General features: G+C 39.1%; 1 pseudogene; it reads right to left on the bottom strand.

Annotated features, from left to right (window-relative positions):
* Nucleotides 1-224: 224 nt before the first annotated feature.
* Nucleotides 225-835, bottom strand: LOC118661147 (annotated as a pseudogene).
* Between the last annotated feature and the right edge of the window lie 4,306 nt (nt 836-5,141).

Genomic DNA, 5,141 nt, shown 5'->3' with positions numbered 1-5,141 from the left:
CACCATGTTTATGTAATTGGCACATGTTTTTCATTACCACTATAAAGGAGGTGTTATTGATGAAGTTTTCTCTAGGTGGAATGACCAGAACTTTGTTGAAATCCATCCATACTAAACATTTTTCTGGCTTTAATTTTAACATTTGGTCTGAGTCAGGTGTAAGTCACTCAGTAGGACATTTCAAATAGTTTGATTCATGTCCTTGTTCTTCAAGGGCCCTCAAATTACATTGGAAAACTTACCTTCTCTCCTTTAAGTACTTTGGTCACACACACCAGCACGTAAAAGAAGACACAGTAGAGGATGGTTTGTACCACTTCAGACACCGCTATAATTTGGCCATAGAGATTCTCAGTCTGGTACCACCCGATCCAGCTAGCTAGGTAAAGGGCCAGGTACCGCCCAAGAAGTACCAGGTAGCAAGAAGTAATGGTCTCAGCCTCTCCAGTCTTGCTGAGTATGAAGAGCTGGGGCAGGATGGCCGCTGATTCCAACTAGATGGAGAAAGTCCAGAGGTTCTCCAGGGGAGTTCTCAAGGAAGGACAGGCCAATGACAGAGACCAGAAGAAACGCTAGGTAGAATGTGTATTCTCACTGTCAAACTTCTCATAGATCATGTACACTGTGACCGAGGCACAGAGAAGAAAAACCACCTCATGACTGTTGACGATGAAGCTGATGAACAGGTCCAGGTACCTGGTGGCGAAGAGAAGAGTGAGAGGGTCTGGCTCTTCTCAGAGATGCCTATGCAGTACTTGGACTTACAGATCTTTCCTAGGAGCAAGATCACGACCAGGAGGTGGCTCAGCTCTCCTAGGATACGGAATATGGTCATGGTCTAGCAAGCCAGCTGTAGATCCACACGCAGCAACCCCTGTGAAACTTTCTGGCAGGCCAGAGGGCTGCCACACTCCCTGCCCCGCCAGCCCACCCTCAGCTCTTACTCTACCTGGTGGTCTCTGCTGGGCAGGGTGCCTCAGCCAGGGAGTGATGTGAACGGCAGTCTTTCCAAAAACTAATTTTTTATTTTTCAATTAAGTTGACATACAATATTATATTAGTTTCAGGTGTTCACCCCAATGATTAGACATTATGTAACTTACTAAGTGATCTTCCTAATAAATCTCATACCCACCTGACACCATACATAGTTATGATAATACTAGAGGCCTGATACATGAAATTCGTGCAAGAGTACGCCTTCCTTCCCCTGGCTGCCGGCACCAGCTTCCCTCTGGCACCTGGAGCCCTGGGACCCAGGACTGGGGTTTCCTTCGGCCACCAGCAGGCACCTGGGACCCAGGCTTCCCTCGCAGCCCCTGCTTCATCTGGAAGGTCATCCGGTCTAATTAGTACATTATGCTTTTATTATAGATTATTGACTATATTCCCTAAGCTGTACTTTACATCCCCATGATTATTCTATAACAATTTGTACTTCTGAATCCCTTCACCTTTTTCACCCAAAATGTTCTCTGTATCTATGAGTCTGTTTCTGTTGTGCTTGTTTGTTTATTTTGTTTTTTAGATTCAATTGTTGATAGATGTGTCTCTATTGCCACTTTATTGTTCATATTTTTGAGTTTTTTTCAAGGACAGAGGTGGAGAAGCAAACAGTGATTAGAGGATGCAAAGCAGATGAGTTTTCTGAAACAAAGTTTAAGAGGGTAAGTGTGGCAATGAAGTGACAAAGGAAAAAGTCGTGAGTCAGATAATGAAAAGCTCTAACTGCCAGGTTAACAAATTTGCACTTGATCTAGTGAATTGTGAGAAACAAAACTTTTTGAACAAGAAAAGGTTTTGGAAAGGTTAGTATGCAATTCTTTTTAAAATATATATATATATATTTATTGATTTCAGAGAGGAAGGGAGAGGGAGAGGTAGAAACATCAATGGATAAGAGAGAATCACTGATCAGCTGCCTCCTACATGCCCCACAGTGGGAATCGAGCCCACAACCGGGCATGTGCCCTGACTGGGAATCAAACAATGACCTCCTGGTTCATAGGTCAGTGTCAACCACTGAGCCATGCTGGCTGGGCTAGTCTGCAATTCTTGACAGGACAGACTGGATGAAACTTTGAGATATGTCAATCAGAATTATTTAGTTCAGTGGTTCTCAACTTTGGCTGCACATTAGAATCATCTGGTAATCTTTTTAAAATCCTGATTTCTGGGCCTCATCCTCTGGAAATATTGTTTCTTTGTTATGGGGTGGGGCCACAACATTAGTAACAAAGAAACAGAATTTCCATAGGATGAGGCCCAGAAGTCAGGATTTTAAAAAGATTCCCAGGTGATTCTAATGTGCAGCCAAGGTTGAGAACCACTGATTTAGTTCCATTTCAGAACTACAAAGTTACAAGTTTCCATGGGAGTATTGGCTATGTGGTATGCAATAAATAGTTGTTGAGTTAATTAATGGTTATGTTTCTCCTACTGGAAAGTTCTGTAGTTATGAATTCCAAGTTCAATATAAGAGTTGACCAGGAGTTTTATAATTTATATACTGACAATATTTTCCATTTAGAATGCCTTGAAAATTTTCAAATCTATTTATAATTTCTGATGTCAGTTATAAGAAAAAACCTAATTTACAATTCATTATTCAGCCATTATTTTATCCATGGGTGGGACTAATGAACATTAGACTATACAAGACAGGTATGTTGATAAAGGAAAGAATAGCATGTTCTAAAGATGAATTGTGGTTCACACCTTTACTAGGCTCAGTAAAAACTCTTTGAATATAATTCAGTACACTGAATTGCTTTGCTAAAATAGAAAAAAGAGTATGTTTTCTAATTTTATGATAAAGAAATATTTTAAATGTATTAATAAATAATTAACACATATATTTATTTATTTATTTTTTAAATATTTTATTGAGTTTTTACAGAAAGGAAAGGAGAGAGATAGAGAGTTAGAAACATCGATGAGAGAGAAACATCGATCAGCTGCCTCCTGCACATCTCCTACTGGGGATATGCCCGCAACCCAGGTACATGCCCTTGACCGGAATCGAACCTGGGACCTTTCAGTCCGCAGGCCGACGCTCTATCCACTGAGCCAAACCGGTTTCAGCATTAACACATATATTTAAAGTTTATAACTTGATGATATATCTATTGACAGGTCAATAAGTTATTGATCCATAGACAGATATATTGGGAAATTACTACCAAGATGAAGATAATTATACTCTCAGGCCGAGCCAGTGTTGCTCAGTGGTTGAGTTTTGACGTATGAACCAGGAGGTTCAATTCCCTGTCAGGGCACATGCCCAGATTATGGGCTCAACCCACATTGGGGGTAGTGCAGGAGGCAGCCAATCAATGATTCTCTCTCATCATTGATGTTTCTATTTCTCTTTTTCTCCCCCTTCTGCTCTGAAATAAATAAATAAATAAATTAAAAAAAGATCTACTCTCAGTAACTTTAAGTATACATATTATTAACTATAGTCATGATGCTGTACATTATATCCTCAGAACTTACCCTTCTTATAACTGAAAAATTGTATGTTTTGACCTATGTCACCCTTCTCTCCCAAACCCTGGTATCCACCATTCTATTCTGTCTATGAAATCAGCTTTTCTTTTTTCTTTCTCTGTCTGACATTTCACTTAGCACAATGTCCTCCAGGCTCATCCATGTTGTTGCAAATGGCAGGATTCCTTCCTCTTTTATAACTGAATGATATTTTCTTCATTCATTCATTCATTGGAGTACATTTAGGTTGCTTCCTTATTTTGGTTATATATAAATATGCTGCATAGGTAATCTTTGAATACTGATTTCAGTTTCATTAGGTATATGCCCATGAGTGGAATTGCTAGGTCATATGATAGTTCAACTTTTAATTTTTTGAAAAACTATCATACTGTTTTTCATAGTGGCTGAAACAATTCACATTCCATCAATAGTGGACAAGGATTCCCTTTTCTCCACATTTATCTCTTAGCTTCTTGATGATAGTGACTTTAACAGGTGTGAGATAATATCTCATTGTGGTTTTGATTTGAGTTTCCCTGATTAGTGATGTTGAGCACCTTTTCATATACCTATTGGTCATTTGTGTGTCAGCTTTGGAAAAATGTCTATTCAGGTCATTTGTCCATTTTTAAACTGGATTATTTTTTTCTTTGCTACTAAGTTATATGAGTTCTTTGTATAGTTTGGATATTAACCACTTATCAAATATATGGTTTGAAAATATTTCCCAACAACAGTTATTAAAGAGACTATTCTTTCTCCATTATGTGTTTTTGGCTCCCTTGTGAAATATCAGTGGATTGTATATGCATTGGTTCCATTGACCTATGTGCCTGTTTTTACGTCAGTACCAATCTATTATAGCTTTGTAACATAGCTTGAACTAGGTAAATGTGATGCCTCCAGCTTTGCTCTTCTATCTCAGAACTGCTTTGGATATTTGGAGTTTTTTGTGGTTCCATACACATTTTAGGATAGTTTTTTTTACATTTCTGTGAAAAATACCATTTTAATTTTGATAGGGATTGCATTGAATCTGTAGATGGCGTCTAGTAGTATGCACATTTTCACAATATAAATTCTTCCAATTCAAGAATACAAGATATTTTTCCATTTATTTGTGTCACCTTCATTCTTTTTCATCAAAGTCTTATAGTGTACAGGTCTTTCAACTCCTCAGTTAAATTTACTTTTTAAGTATTTTAATTCAATTGTAAATGAGATTGCTTTCTTAATTTGTCTTTCAGATAGTTTGTTGTTAGTGTATAAAATGCAACTGATTTCTGGATGTTGATTTTGTTTATTATTAGGCTCAATAGAACCTTCCTGTATAATAAAAAGCTAACATGCAAATTGACCAAACTGCAAAATGACTGGTTGCTATGACATGCACTAACCACCAGGGGGCAGACGCTCAATGCAAGAGCTGCCCCCTGGTGGTCAGTGTGCTCCCACAGGAGGAGTGCTACTCAGCCAGAAGATGAACTCAAGGCTGGCGAGCGCAGCAGTGGTGGTGGAAGCCTCTCCTGCCTTTAGGCAGCATTAAGGATGTCCGACTGATGGCTCCCAGGGGAGCGGGCCTAAGCTGTCAGTTGGACATCCCCCAAGGACTCCTGGACTGCAAGAGGCTACAGGCCGGGCTGAAG

Source organism: Myotis myotis, unplaced genomic scaffold, assembly GCF_014108235.1.
Source record: "Myotis myotis isolate mMyoMyo1 unplaced genomic scaffold, mMyoMyo1.p scaffold_m19_p_8, whole genome shotgun sequence".
NCBI lineage: Eukaryota > Metazoa > Chordata > Mammalia > Chiroptera > Vespertilionidae > Myotis > Myotis myotis.
The sequence above is the reverse complement of the archived record's forward strand: the minus strand, read 5'-3'. Positions and strand labels throughout refer to the sequence as shown.